Here is a 15,816-nt window from a genome sequence, read left to right as displayed (position 1 = left end):
TCATTCCATTGTGTGGTTTTGTCTTAAAGAGACAGGAAAATTCTTGTTGCCTATCAGCTCATCAGGACAAAGGTTTGGGCACAGGCTAGTCTTCCTCTTTTGTATGTTTGTAGCAAAGCAAACCAAACGTCAATATCCAAGTCGGTTTTCCAGGCCAATGCTTCCGGTGTGACAGCGTGGATATGTTGTAGGCTGCCTGTGAATTCCCTCTGGGGGCAGTGCTCGATGATGTGCTCCAGGGTCTGATTAGGAGCTCCACAGTCGCATGATGGCGATGCTTTAATCTCCCACCTATGGAGAAGGTGGCAGCGTCGACTGTGGCCGGTTCTGAGGCGGTCGATGGTTGTCCACTGTCTGGATGATGACAACCTTTTCGCTGTTGAGTGCAGCGGGCACTCAAGTAGACTGGACACTGCGGAAGGTTATTGGGCAGAGGACAATGCAGAATGTAGGGGTTAGGGCAGTGTACAAGGTTAGGGGGAAGCATTGTCATCATCATAGGCGGTCCCTCATATCGAGGGTGACTTGCTTCCACGCCAAAAAGGGATGAGTTCACAGGTGTTTCAATGAAGGACCTGATATTCCGGATCCCGAACTACACCCTGAAGGGTGGAAGATGCCTGTGGGTGGATTTTTTTAACGTGGGGTGGCCGTTGCACACCAGCCACCACACGGGCTTGACAGAGCTAGGTCTTGGTCCAGTGGCAAGGGTTAACCAGGACGACTGGAGACCAGCTCTGCTGCACGGACCCAGTGCGCGCGCACATATCGCACAGTGTGGGCTGGGCCTGTGCTGCCCCTGGGCCCTCGCCTCTCCTGGGCCCCGAACTCACACCCTCTCTCTCACATCCTCCATCTCCCCCACCCTTCATCTCCCCTTCCCTCTCTCACTCCCTCCCTCCTCCTCCTCTCCCAACCTTTGAACATTGCTGAAGCTTCGGGGACGAGGGCATGGCAGGAGGTTAAAAAGAAAGAATGTGCCTTGACCTCTCTGTCTGAAGCATTCCGAAAACATTTCACAACCAATTAATTTGATTAAAGGGCTTCATTGTTTTGTGGGCGATCACGACAGACATTCTGCAAGATTCCGCAATCAGCAATGAGACGAATAGCCAGCCCAAATGCTTCTGGTGGCTGATGAATGAGGGACGAAAAATAGCCAAGGGTGTGAGATGGACTCACTAGCCCTTGCTCAATGAAGTAGCATTGAATCGTTAGCAGGCACAGAGGCCTGCTAGGGTTGTAGGTTCAGACAGTAACAGCCACTAATTGGGATTGGGAGGGAGAGGCAACCAGCAAGGAATTAACATTGCTTTGAGAGAAGAGGAAATATTGGAGGGAATTTCTTGACAGATGTCTTCTGCCGTACCACATCATTGCCAGAGGGTGGCAATGTTGCCCGCAGCTCACTGGAACTGTTGGCAGACACGGCCCTTCCTCAGGGAGTGGAGCGCGTTGATTTATTTAACTCTGCTGGTCTGAGATGAGCCGAGCGTAAAACCCCGAGTGGGAGTAGCTGCGTAGTACGTGTGGTCCGAGCTCTTTGAGCTGCACTGTGTTTGCACAGGTCACACTGTGGTTCCTTCACACGCAATGGTGCAGCGTTGGGACCTGGTGGCAGCCCTCGCCTCTAGAGTCAAAAGGTTGTGGGTTCAAGTCCCACTCCAGGGCACTGCGCATAAATAAATCAGGGCTGACCATCACATTGTAGTACTGAGGGAGTGCTACACTGTCAGAGGGGCAGTGCTGAGGGAGCGCTGCACTGTCGGAGGGGCAGTACTGAGGGAGTGCCGCACTGTGGGAGGGGCAGTACTGAGGGAGCGCCGCACTGTCGGAGGGGCAGTACTGAGGGAGCGCCGCACTGTCGGAGGGGCAGTACTGAGGGAGCGCCGCACTGTCGAAGGGGCAGTACTGAGGGAGCGCCGCACTGTCGGAGGGGCAGTACTGAGGGAGCGCCGCACTGTCGGAGGGGCAGTACTGAGGGAGCGCCGCACTGTCGGATGGGCAGTACTGAGGGAGCGGCGGACTGTCGGAGGGGCAGTACTGAGGGAGCGCCGCACTGTCGGAGGGGCAGTACTGAGGGAGCAATTCACTGTCGGAGGGGCGGTACTGAGGGAGCGCCACACTGTCGGAGGGGCAGTACTGAGGGAGCACCGCACTGTTGGAGGGAGCGCCGCACTGTCGGAGGGGCAGTACTGAGGGAGCACCGCACTGTCGGAAGGGCAGTACTGAGGGAGCGCCGCACTGTCGGAGGGGCAGTACTGAGGGAGCGCCGCACTGTCGGAGGGGTAGTACTGAGGGAGCGCTGCACTGTCGGAGGGGCGGTACTGAGGGAGCGCCGCACTGTCGGAGGGGCAGTGCTGAGGGAGCACCGCACTGTCCGAGGGGCAGTACTGAGGGAGCGCCGCACTGTCGGAGGGGCAGTACTGAGGGAGCGCCGCACTGTCGGAGGGTTAGTACTGAGGGAGCGCTGCACTGTCGGAGGGGCGGTACTGTGGGAGCGCTGCACTGTCGGAGGGGCAGTACTGAGGGAGCACTGCACTCTCGGAGGGGCGGTACTGAGGGAGCGCTGCACTGTCGGAGGGGCGGTACTGAGGGAGCGCCGCACTGTCGGATGGGCAGTACTGAGGGAGCGGCGGACTGTCGGAGGGGCAGTACTGAGGGAGCGATTCACTGTCGGAGGGGCAGTACTGAGGGAGCGCCGCACTGTCGGAGGGGCAGTACTGAGGGAGCGCTGCACTGTCGGAGGGGCGGTACTGAGGGAGCGCCGCACTGTCGGAGGGGCAGTACTGAGGGAGCACCGCACTGTCGGAGGGAGCGCCGCACTGTCGGAGGGGCAGTACTGAGGGAGCACTGCACTCTCGGAGGGGCGGTACTGAGGGAGCGCTGCACTGTCGGAGTGCCGGTACTGTGGGAGCGCTGCACTGTCGGAGGGGCAGTACTGAGGGAGCACTGCACTCTCGGAGGGGCGGTACTGAGGGAGCGCTGCACTGTCGGAGGGGCGGTACTGAGGGAGTGCTGCACTGTCGGACAGGCTGTCTTTTGGGGGAGATGCTAAACATCTGCTCTCTCAGGAAAAAGATCCCATGGCACTATTTTAAGCAGGGGAGTTATCCCCAGTGTCCTGGGACCAATATTTATCCCTCAATCAACATAACAAAAACAGATTATTTGGTCATTATCATTTCCCACATTACAACAGTGACTGCACTTGAAAAGTACTTCATTGGCTGTAAAGTGCTTTGGGTTATGCTGAAAGGTGCTACATAAATGCAAGTTCTTTCTTTCAACTTTCAGTGAATACAATGAGGCTCTTGTGCTGGGGAACAGGTCCGTGGGATGGGCGAGGTTGGACACATACTGCAATACTCTATAATTGAAGAAAAGCCTTTGAATGGCATTATACTGCACTATCAAACAGTGATCTGATACAACACTCAACATTGCAGCCAACTTCCTGACACACAACAATGGCAAGGCCGCAGGGAGCTGTGTGAATGGCCTTTTGAGTGCTGAGTGGCACAGTGTGTGTTCTGGTGTGACAGAATGATATAGCGGCTTAACGCGGTTCTCTGAAGTCTCATCATCATCATCATAGGCAGTTCCTCAGAATGGAGGAAGACTTGCTTCCACTCTTAAAATGAGTCCTTGGGAGGCTGAACAGTCCAATATGGGAACTACAGTCCCTGTCACAGGTGGGACAGACAGTGGTTGAGGGTAAGGGAGGGTGGGACTGGACTGAAGACGACATTGTTAAAGGAAGCCTGCAGCATGGGCCATAAGAAGCATTCGTTCAGCCCACAAGTGTTCACAGACATAGCCAGCTTCACTTGACCCCAGTGCGCCTTCAATGGGGGAGTGGACCTAGTGCAAAGCCGTGGCTCAGTGGGCAGCACTCTCGCCTCTGAGTCAGAAGGTTGTGGGTTCAAGTCCCACTCCAGGGCACTGAGCACACAATAAGAACATAAGAAATAGGAGCAGGAGTTGGCCATTTGGCCCATCGAGCCTGCTCCGCCATTTAATAAGATCATGGCTGTCTGATCTTGGCCTTAACTCCACCTCAACACCCCTGCCTGTTCCCCATAACCCTTGACTCCCCTATATTTCAAGAACCTGTCTATCTCCGCCATGAATACATTCAATGACCCAGCCTCCACAGCTCTCTGGGGCAGAGAATTCCAAAGTTTCAGGACCCTCTGACAGATGAAATTCCTCCTCATCGCTGTCTTAAAATCCCCTAGGCTGACACTCCCAGTGCAGTACTGAGGGAGCGCCGCACTGTCGGAGGGGCAGTACTGAGGGAGCGCCGCACTGTCGGAGGGGCAGTACTGAGGGAGCGCCGCACTGTCGGAGGGGCAGTACTGAGGGAGCGCCGCACTGTCGGAGGGGCAGTACTGAGGGAGTGCTGCACTGTCGGAGGGGCAGTACTGAGGGAGTGCTGCACTGTCGGAGGGGCAGTACTGAGGGAGTGCTGCACTGTCAGAGGGGCAGTCTTTCAGATGAGACGTTAAACCGAGGCTCCGTCTGCCCTCTCAGGTAAACATAACAGATCCCATGGCACTATTCCAGGAAGAGAAGGGGAGTTCTGCCCGGTGTCCTGGCCAATTTATACTCATCAACCAATACCTAACTGATCAATTACTGTTTGTGGGAGCTTGCTGTGTGTAAATTGGCTGCCTCGTATCCTACATTACAACAGTGACTACACTTCTAAAGTACTTCATTGGCTGTAAAGCACGTTGGAACGCCTCTGTGGTCACTAGAAATGCAAACCTTGTTCTAAATAAATGGTGATCATCATGACAGAAAAGCATGGAGCTGGATATTATTAACCTTGACACCCTTCTCTAACCTTCCTTGCTTGGATCTGGTCTTACAGTGAGCGATCTGAGATTGGACCCTCAGTCACCGAGGTCCACCAGCTCCGATCCTGGTATTGTTTATCTCTTGAGAAGGAGCATTGGATAGCGACAGGGAACGGGAGCCCCAGTCATCCCACTCCTCCACCCACCAGCACCCAGTGACCTTTTCCCCTGAGTTCAATTGCAGTATCTTCATTTGTTGCCCTGGCGGAGGTACGCTGGTCCCTGGTTGTTGACCCCTCTGTGCTAAGGGAAATAGGTCCGTCCTATCCACTCTATCCAGGCCCATCATAATTTTATACACCTCAATCAGGTCTTCCCTCAGCCTCCTCTGTTCCAAAGAAAACAGCCCCACCCTATCCAATCTTTCCTCATTGCTAAAATTCTCCAGGCCAGGCAACATCCTCTTAAACCTCCTCTGTACCCTCTCCAGTGCAATCACATCTTTCCTGTAATGTGGTGACCAGAACTGCACACAGTACTCCAGCTTTGGCTGAACTGGTGTTTTATACAGTTCAAGCATAACCTTCCTGTTCTCATGGTATCTGCCATTCTTTTTAATCACCTGATCTGTACAATGCAGTCACTGTTGTAATGTGGGAAACACGGCAGCCAATTTGTGCACAGTACGCTCCCACAAACAGCAATGTGATAATGACCAAATCATCTGTTTTTGTTATGTGGATTGAGGGATAAATATTGGTCAACGCGCTGGGAATAACTCCCTTTCTCATTTTGAAATAGTGCCGTGGGATCTTTTACGTCCATCTGAGACAGCAGACGGGGCCTCGGTTTAATGTCTCCTCCAAAAGGTGGCACATCCAACAGCGCGGCGCTCCCTCAGTATGCCCCTCCGACAGTGCGGCGCTCCCTCAGTACTGCCCCTCCGACAGTGCAGCGCTCCCTCAGTACTGCCCTCCGACAGTGCGGCGCTCCCTCAGTACCGCCCCTCCGGCAGTGTGGCGCTCCCTCAGTACTGCCCCTCCGGCAGTGTGGCGCTCCCTCAGTACTGCCCCTCCGGCAGTGTGGCGCTCCCTCAGTACTGCCCCTCCGGCAGTGTGGCGCTCCCTCAGTACTGCCCCTCTGACAGTGCGGCGCTCCCTCAGTACTGCCCCTCCGACAGTACGCCGCTCCCTCAGTACTGCCCCTCCGGCAGTGTGGCGCTCCCTCAGTACTGCCCCTCTGACAGTGCGGCGCTCCCTCAGTACTGCCCCTCCGACAGTACGCCGCTCCCTCAGTACTGCCCCTCCGACAGTACGCCGCTCCCTCAGTACTGCCCCTCTGACAGTGCGGCGCTCCCTCAGTACTGCCCCTCCGGCAGTGTGGCGCTCCCTCAGTACTGCCCCTCTGACAGTGCGGCGCTCCCTCAGTACTGCCCCTCCGACAGTACGCCGCTCCCTCAGTACTGCCCCTCCGGCAGTGTGGCGCTCCCTCAGTACTGCCCCTCTGACAGTGCGGCGCTCCCTCAGTACTGCCCCTCCGACAGTACGCCGCTCCCTCAGTACTGCCCCTCCGACAGTACGCCGCTCCCTCAGTACTGCCCCTCTGACAGTGCGGCGCTCCCTCAGTACTGCCCCTCTGACAGTGCGGCGCTCCCTCAGTACTGCCCCTCCGACAGTGCGGCACTCCCTCAGTACTGCCCCTCTGACAGTGCGGCGCTCCCTCAGTACTGCCCCTCTGACAGTGCGGCGCTCCCTCAGTACTGCCCCTCTGACAGTGCGGCACTCCCTCAGTACTGCCCCTCCGACAGTGCGGCACTCCCTCAGTACTGCCCCTCTGACAGTGCGGCGCTCCCTCAGTACTGCCCCTCTGACAGTGCGGCGCTCCCTCAGTACTGCCCCTCTGACAGTGCGGCACTCCCTCAGTACTGTCCCTCCGACACTGTGGCGCTTGCTCAGCACTGTACTGGGAGTGTCAGCCTAGATTTTTGTGCTCAAATTCCTGGAGTGGGACTTGAACCCACAACCTTCTAACTTGGAGGTGAAGGTGCTGCCCACTGAGCCACAGCTGACACTTTTAAACTACAGACAGTTAGATCGTGCTGCCTCTACCCGGAGCGATAGAATTATTTACCCACATGCTCTGTCTCTCTCTTGAATGAAGGCAATCAGAACTAATAACCGGGGCTGCAAGTAAAGAAATTCCAACGCTACGGGCTGTCTACGATCTAACTAAAAGATGTATTACAGAACGAGTATTCGATGTCGCACCGCGCACCTCCCTCTCTCGTCCCTTCTCTCTACAAGGCTTGAGAAACAAGTGGTCTAAGCTGAGCACCATCTAAACTTCACTTCTAGATTCTCCTCTGCAAACCTGGGTGTAATCCTGCTCTCTGGCTTTTCAATAAGAGTAAACCCACTGCATCTCGCTCAATATCATGGCTTTCCGCCAAGCCATCTGAAAGGCCCCACCTTTGTTGTGCTTGCTGGTTATAATCCACCCCGATTTTGATTGATGCATTCTATAGGTTGCGGTTCGCAGGTATTTACCTTTTGTTATTTTAGTCAGAATTAATAGACCCTTAAAACTACTGTGAGTAAGAGTAAAGCTATTTATTGACATACAAGATCAGGTTTTTACCTGCCTGGCTCGATAACGCTTACATTAGAAACTTGTCTGAACAGTACGCTTGTCAATTTTAAATACGGTATTACTTTGCTTTGGGACCAGACAGCCTTTTCACTTTAATGTCCGTACAAGAGCAACAAGCGCTTATGTTACGACAGGAAAAAGCCTCAAAGTGCTTCACGGTTGCTGGGGTCAAACCTAAGTGGAAATAAGGAGGAAAATTAGGCTGATGCTGTGATTCAACGTAGGCTCGAAGCAGGATTTACAAGGCGAAGAGAGATCCGGGGCTCAATTTTCCTCAGTGATTTGCGCCGTTTTTTTGGAGCAGGCTGCCTTTTCTGGCCTAGCTTAAAAATCCCCAGTTTCCCCAATCAATTTGCACCAGCGTAACTCAGTTAGTTACGGGTTTTTTTTTTAGGTAACTTTTTGTTTTTCCAAAACGGGGCGCTACCAGCCACCGACGCCAATTCTGGCCATTTCGGCAACTTTGGCCAGCTGAATAGTTACTCCATTTCTGCTCAGGCCAGCGTATGTGGCCTCTCAAGAAAACCCTTGCAGAGAGTTAAAGAAATCGGCGCAGATAGGTACATCAGAGGCTATTCGACCTGGGCTAGGGGCGGGAAGCAGAGCGGACCGGGACCGGCACTCACTCGGCAGAATGTTGGTTAAAGGCTGTTCCGCTCTTGGTGGAGCAGACCCAGGTTTGGAAGAACAGAGGGTAGAATGGGGCTGAAGGGAGGTTGCAGAGGTTATGTTGGATGGAAATCAACGAAGAGCTTTTAAGTGAAAAAGAAAGACTTGGATTTATATAGCGCCATTCACGACCAACAGACGTCGCAAAGCACTTTACAGCCAATGAAGTACTTTTGGAGTGCAGTCACTGTTGTAATGTGGGAAACGCGGCAGCCAATTTGCGCACAGCAAGCTCCCACACACAGCAATATGATTATGACCAGATAATCTGTTTTGTTATGTTGCTTGAGGGATAAATATTGGCCCCAGGACACCGGGGAGAACTCCCCTGCTCTTCTTCGAAATAGTGCCATGGGATCGTTTACGTCCACGTGAGAGAGCAGACGGGGCCTCGGTTTAACATTTCACCCGAAAGATGGCACCTCTGATAGTGCGGAGCTCCCTCAGTACTGCCCCTCCGACAGTGCAGCAGTCCCTCAGTACTGTCCCTCTGACAGTGCAGTGATCCCTCAGTATTTCCCCTCCGACAGTGCAGCGCTCCCACAGTACTGCCCCTCCGACAGTGCAGCAGTCCCTCAGCACTGCCCCTCCGACAGTGCAGCGCTCCCACAGTACCGCCCCTCCGACAGTGCAGCAGTCCCTCAGCACTGCCCCTCCGACAGTGCAGCGCTCCCACAGTACCGCCCCTCCGACAGTGCAACGCTCCCACAGTACAGCCCCTCCGACAGTGCAGCAGTCCCTCAGCACTGCCCCTCCGACAGTGCAGCGCTCCCACAGTACCGCCCCTCCAACAGTGCAGCGCTCCCACAGTACAGCCCCTCCGACAGTGCGCCGCTCCCTCAGCACTGCACTGGGAGTGTCAGCCTAGATTTATTGCTCAAGTCTCTGGAGTTGGACTTGAACCCACAACTTTATGACTCAGAGGCGAGAGTGCGCGCAAATCGGCTGCCGCGTTTCCTACATCACAACAGTGAATGCACTTCAAAAAGTACTGCACTGACTGTAAGAAGGTTCGGGAACATCCTGAGGTTGTCAAAGGCGCTTCTTCCTACTTGAGTTTCTGATAGCTGCACACCTCCACCCTACACTGTAATAAAGCCCGAAACATATACACACCACGAGCAGCTTCACCGACAATAGTTTAAAACACTGGGTCCATTGTTCACACGATGGGATTTCATAATTGCGCAGCAAGCAATGTCAAAGGTCTGACGTACATTTATCTGATATGTTGTAAGACAGATTTAACCACAGGCTAACCGAAAGAATGATTTGGAGGAATCGCCTTATATTTAGCCTAATCTACAGGCAGTGAGGGGCCGACCAATTTAATAACTAATGCTTCTGATTTCAGAGTTAAACCCACTAATTACCACCTAAAATTAGGGTTAAACCCTGTTATGTCTGTAATGTACTTATTAATGACTCCACGAGGCAATGTGTTGTACTCAAACTGTAGTGACCTTCGTCCTTTATTCGTAACTCCCGAGTGAGGCACAAGCAAGGTGGGCAGCCTTTTATACTGGGCCCTGCACACCTATGCAGGTGACCCTCAGGTCTCCCACTGCAGTGCCCTCTGGTGGACAGCCTCTGCCACAGGGGCAGGAAACCCCGGTCTCTACCAGTTGCACCCTCTAGTGGTCCCAGCACAGTATATACACTGTGTAAACCTTATTGAAAGTACATCAGGTAACAAGCCTCCATCTTATGCAACTATACAGTGACTACACAGAGAGTATATCTATAGTCTGCATATATAACAAACCCGGGAACTTCAGGATCACCATTCTGCCATTGAGGCATGATGCTTGTCACAGTTACTGCTACGCTGCGTGCAGTTCTGGTCACCGCATTACAGGAAGGATGTGATTGCACTGGAGAGGGTGCAGAGGAGATACACGAGGATGTTGCCTGGACTGGAGAATTTTAGCGATGAGGAAAGATTGGATAAGCTGGGGTTGTTTTCTTTGGAACAGAGGAGGCTGAGGGGGGGGCCTTATTGAGGTGTATAAAATTATGAAGGGCCTGTATAGAGTGGATAGGACAGACCTATTTCCCTTAGCAGAGGGGTCAACAACCAGGGGGCATAGATTTAAAGTAACTGGGGGGAGGTTTGGAGGGAATTTGAGGGGAAATTTCTTCACCCAGAGGGTGGTGGGGGTCTGGAACTCACTGCCTGAAAGGGTGGTAGAGGCAGAAACCTTCACCACATTTAAAAAGTAATTGGATGTGCACCTGAAGTGCCGTAACCTACAGGGCTACGGACCGAGAGCTGGAAAGTGGGATTAGGCTGGACAGCTCTTTGTCGGCCGGTGCGGACACGATGGGCTGAATGGCCTCCTTCTGTGTAGTAATTTTCTATGATCCTCTGATTCTATACCCCGCTTGGCCGAGATTGCACTCTCTTACATTAATGAGCAATACGAACTTACAAAATTAACGGGCAGGGGAAGACAAGCTGGTGCACCAAGCCTGCCCCACACGATGATGGTCGGAGTATCGTGACAAAATACTTCTGCCCTCCCACCCTGTCTCACAGCCGTGTAATCTCCTGGAAGAGGCAAAAAAATAGGGAAAGGTCCCAGGGCCAATAAGGGAAACAATGATCTGGAAAATTCCTCTCCGACCTCCCTCAGGAGATTGAAACCAGTCCAGGAGATAAGAACATAAGAAATAGGAGCAGGAGTAGGCCATTCGGCCCCTCAAGCCTGCTCCGCTATTCAATAAGACCATGGCTGATCTGATCTTGGGCTCAGCTCCACTTCCCTGCCCGCTCCCCATAATCCTTCACTCCCTTATCGCTCAAAAATCTGTCTATCTCCACCTTAAATATATTCAATAACCCAGCCTCCACAGCTCTCTGGGGCAGAGAATTCCACAGATTTACAACCCTCAGAGAAGAAATTCCTCCTCATCTCAGTTTTAAATGGGTGACCCCTTATTCTAAGACTACATCCCCTAATTTTAGTTCCCCCTATCAGTGGAAACATCCTCTCTGCATCCACCTTGTCAAGCCCCCTCATTATCTTATACGTCTCGATAAGCTCACCTCTCAATCTTCTGAATTCCAATGAGTACAAGCCCAACCTACTCAACCTATCCTCATAAGTCAACCCCCTCATCCCCGGAATCAACTAAGTGAACCTTCTCTGAACAGCCTCCAATGCAAGTATATCCTTTCGTAAATATGGAGATCATATGGAATATCGACATATGGCGAGCCAGCCTAATCCCTTCCAGCACTAGGTCTGTAGCCCTGTAGGTCACGGCTCTTTAAGTGCACATCCAAGTACAGACGTCAGACCAGAATTCCATGGGGGAGGGGTTGCTGAGGGTGCACACAGACTAGTTTACCTCCACCAGTTACAGGTGATTCATCATCAGAGACACGCAGGTGGGGCGGCCCGCAGTGTTTTGGGGCCCAATGCTCCAGCTCTGTTTGTGGCCCCGACCTGCGGTGGTCTTCTCACACAGGTCAGGGCTGTGGGTGGAGCTGGAGCACCGGGCCCAGGAACACCGTGGGCAGAGGTGCGCCGATTGAGGGTTTGGGGCCCAGAAGAGCCAAGGGCCCAGGGACAGCACGGACCCAGCCCACACTGTGCGATATGTGCGCGCACTAGGCCCGTGCAGCAGAGCTGGTCTCCAGTCGTCCTGGTTAACCCTTGCCACTGGACCAAGACCTAGCTCTGTCAAGCCCGTGCGGTGGCTGGTGTGCAACGGTCACCCCACATTAAAAAAATCCACGCACAGGCATCTTCCACCCCTTCAACTGGAGTTCAGGACTTGAACATCGGGTCCGTCATTGAAACATCTGTGAACTCTTGTGGAAGCAAGTCACCCTCGTTCGAAGGACTGCCTATGATGACAGCTGTCCCATGCCCAGCTCGCCACCAGCACCAGCTGAGTGGACAGGCGGGTGACTCATGCCCAAAGCTCACCGCTTTGTGGAGGAGATGTTAAGCCGAGGCCCCGTCTGCCCTGTCAGGTGGATGTAAAAGATCCTGCGGCACTATTTCGCGGAAGAGCAGGGGAGTTCTCCCACGGTGTCCAGGCGCCAATATTTATCCTACGAACAACTAAAAAAAACTACGATCTGGTCATTTATCTCGTTGCTGTTTGTGGGAGCTCGCTGTGCGTAAGTTGACTGCCGTGTTTAGCTACATTGCAAGAGTGACTACACTTCAAAAAAAGTGCTTCGTTGGCCGTAAAACGCGTTGAGAAGTCCTGAGGTTTTGAAAGGTGCTATATAAATTCAAGGTCTTTCTCTAACCTGATACTGTAACATGCAAAGTGTGATATTGCAACTACACCTAGAACCCGCTTGGGTTTCTGAGTGCCACTCCAACTAGCGAGATTCAATTGTTTGAGGGATAGTAGTTCCAGTTCAGTACACAACGATCGTTGACTCAGCAATATTACCAACAATTTAAAAAATATATTGTTTCTCCCAACAAAATGCAGTCTCCGCAGATTTTTCAGGTTGTCATAGCAATGCTTATAATGTTGCTATGTTTGCTGTACCTAATGTAAACACTTCATGTGGGAAATAATTTGGCTGAGGAGCTGAGGATTTGGCAATGTTTGATTCAAACTTTAGCACGCATCCTGGTGTCCTGGCCAATATTTATTCCTCAATCAACATCACTCAAAACAAATTATCTGGTCATTAACACGTTGCTGTGTGTGGGAGCTTGCTGTGCGCAAGTTGGCTGCTGCGTTTCCCACAATACAACAGTGACTACACTCCAAAAGTACTTCATTGGCTGTAAAGCGCTTTGAGACGTCCAGTGGTCGTGAAATATTCGTTCTGTCTGTTTGTCTGTCTGTCTGTCTTTCTTTCTTTCTTTCTGTCATGCATGTATGCCTGGGGTTACTAGCCACCAGGTGGCGCCACTGTCGGAGGTCATTGGGCTGTACGCACGTGTGCGCGGCCCAGGTATAAAAGGCAAGACATCATGTAATGTAATCACTTTGGGCCCTAATAAAGCAGAGCCAGGTATGTACTTGTGTTAGTTTACAGTATTCAGTCTCTAGAGTTATTACATACAACATTTGGCGACGAGGTAACTTAAGAACCTTTGCATGCAAAAATGAGCACAATTGGAATTCTGGAGAGATTCATGGAGGGAGCAGACGGGGCAGATTTTGGAGCTCGCCTGGACCAGCACTTTGAGGCCAACAAAATGGAGGAACACACTGACGCAGTTAGGCGCAGGGCGGTCTTCCTCACGGTTTGCGGTCCGAAAATCTATGCGCTCATAAAGAATCTTCTCTCGCCTGCAAGTCCAACGGACAAGGACTATGAGGAATTGTGTGCTCTGGTACATGACCATCTCAAACCAGAAGCTGGCAGCATCATCTCACAATATCGATTCTACATACACGTTCGTTCTGAGGGCCAAAATGTGTCGGAATTCGACAAATATCGATTGGTCAAATCAAATCGCACGGGGTAGCTTGGAGGAGGAATTCAGGGATTGTTTCTTAGAACAGTATGTTACAGAACCTACAAGGGAGCAAGCTATCTTAGATCTGGTCCTGTGTAATGAGACAGGAATAATAAGCGATCTCCTAGTAAAAGATCCTCTCGGAATGAGTGATCACAGTATGGTTGAATTTGTAATACAGATTGAGGGTGAGGAAGTAGTGTCTCAAACGAGCGTACTATGCTTAAACAAAGGGGACTACAGTGGGATGAGGTCAGAGTTAGCTAAAATAGACTGGAAACACAGACTAAACAGTGGCACAATTGAGGAACAGTGGAGGACTTTTAAGGAGCTCTTTCATAATGCTCAACAAAAATATATTCCAGTGAAAAAGAAGGGCGGTAAGAGAAGGGATAACCAGCCGTGGATAACCAAGGAAATAAAGGAGAGTATCAAGTTAAAAACCAATGCGTATAAGGTGGCCAAGGTTAGTGGGAAACTAGAAGATTGGGAAGATTTTAAACGACAGCAAAGAATGACTAAGAAAGCAATAAAGAAAGGAAAGATAGATTACGAAAGTAAACTTGTGCAAAATATAAAAACAGATAGTAAAAGCTTTTACAGATATATAAAACGGAAAAGAGTGACTAAAGTAAATGTTGGTCCCTTAGAAGATGAGAAGGGGGATTTAATAATGGGAAATGTGGAAATGCCCTGAGACCTTAAACAATTATTTTGCTTCGGTCTTCACAGTGGAAGACACAAAAACCATGCCAAAAATTGCTGGTCACAGGAATGTGGGAAGGGAGGACCTTGAGACAATCACTATCACTAAGAGGGTAGTGCTGGACAGGCTAATGGGACTCAAGGTAGACAAGTCCCCTGGTCCTGATGAAATGCATCCCAGGGTATTAAAAGAGATGGCGGAAGTTATAGCAGATGCATTCATTATAATCTACCAAAATTCTCTGGACTCTGGGGAGGTACCAGCGGATTGGAAAGCAGCTAATGTAACGCCTATGTTTAAAAAAGGGGGCAAGCAAAAGGCAGGTAACTATAGGCCGGTTAGTTTAACATCTGTAGTGGGGAAAATGCTTGAAACTATCATTAAGGAAGAAATAGCGGGACATCTAGATAGGAATAGTGCAATCAAGCAGACGCAACATGGATTCATGAAGGGGAAATCATATTTAACTAATTTACTGGAATTCTTTGAGGATATAACGAGCATGGTGGATCGAGGTGTACTGATGGATGTGGTGTATTTAGATTTCCAAAAGGCATTCGATAAGGTGCCACACAAAAGGTTACTGCAGAAGATAAAGGTACGCGGAGTCAGAGGAAATGTATTAGCATGGATAGAGAATTGGCTGGCTAACAGAAAGCAGAGAGTCGGGATAAATGGTCCTTTTCGGGTTGGAAATCGGTGGTTAGTGGTGTGCCACAGGGATCAGTGCTGGGACCACAACTGTTTACAATATACATAGATGACCTGGAAGAGGGGACAGAGTGTAGTGTAACAAAATTTGCAGATGACACAAAGATTAGTGGAAAAGCGAGTTGTGTAGAGGACACAGGGAGGCTGCAAAGAGATTTAGATAGGTTAAGCGAATGGGCTAAGGTTTGGCAGATGGAATACAATGTCGGAAAATGTGAGGTCATCCACCTTGGGAAAAAAAACAGTAAAAGGGAATATTATTTGAATGGGGAGAAATTACAACATGCTGCGGTGCAGAGGGACCTGGGGGTCCTTGTGCATGAATCCCAAAAAGTTAGTTTTCAGGTGCAGCAGGTAATCAGGAAGGCGAATGGAATGTTGGCCTTCATTGCGAGAGGGATGGAGTACAAAAGCAGGGAGGTCCTGCTGCAACTGAACAGGGTATTTGTGAGGCCGCACCTGGAGTACTGCGTGCAGTTTTGGTCACCTTACTTAAGGAAGGATATACTGGCTTTGGAGGGGGTACAGAGACGATTCACTAGGCTGATTCCGGAGATGGGGGGTTACCTTATGATGATAGATTGAGTAGACTTGGGTCTTTACTCGTTGGAGTTCAGAAGGATGATGGGTGATCTTATAGAAACATTTAAAATAATGAAAGGGACAGACAAGATAGAGGCAGAGAGGTTGTTTCCACTGGTCGGGGAGACTAGAACTAGGGGGCACAGCCTCAAAACATGGGGGAGCCAATTTAAAAATGAGTTGAGAAGGAATTTCTTCTCCCAGAGGGTTGTGAATCTGTGGAATTCTCTGCCCAAGGAAGCAGTTG

At 51.2% G+C, this 15,816-nt stretch overlaps 1 protein-coding gene across 1 annotated transcript in view; it reads left to right on the top strand.

Annotated features, from left to right (window-relative positions):
• The window catches only part of LOC139238018 (keratin, type I cytoskeletal 13-like), a 132,828-nt gene that overhangs the window by 93,912 nt on the left and 23,100 nt on the right, over positions 1–15,816 (top strand). The window lies entirely within an intron of this gene.

Source organism: Pristiophorus japonicus, chromosome 24 (assembly GCF_044704955.1).
Source record: "Pristiophorus japonicus isolate sPriJap1 chromosome 24, sPriJap1.hap1, whole genome shotgun sequence".
NCBI classification, from domain to species: domain Eukaryota; kingdom Metazoa; phylum Chordata; class Chondrichthyes; family Pristiophoridae; genus Pristiophorus; species Pristiophorus japonicus.
Note: the sequence above shows the minus strand (reverse complement) of the source record. Positions and strands in the feature narration are given on the sequence as shown.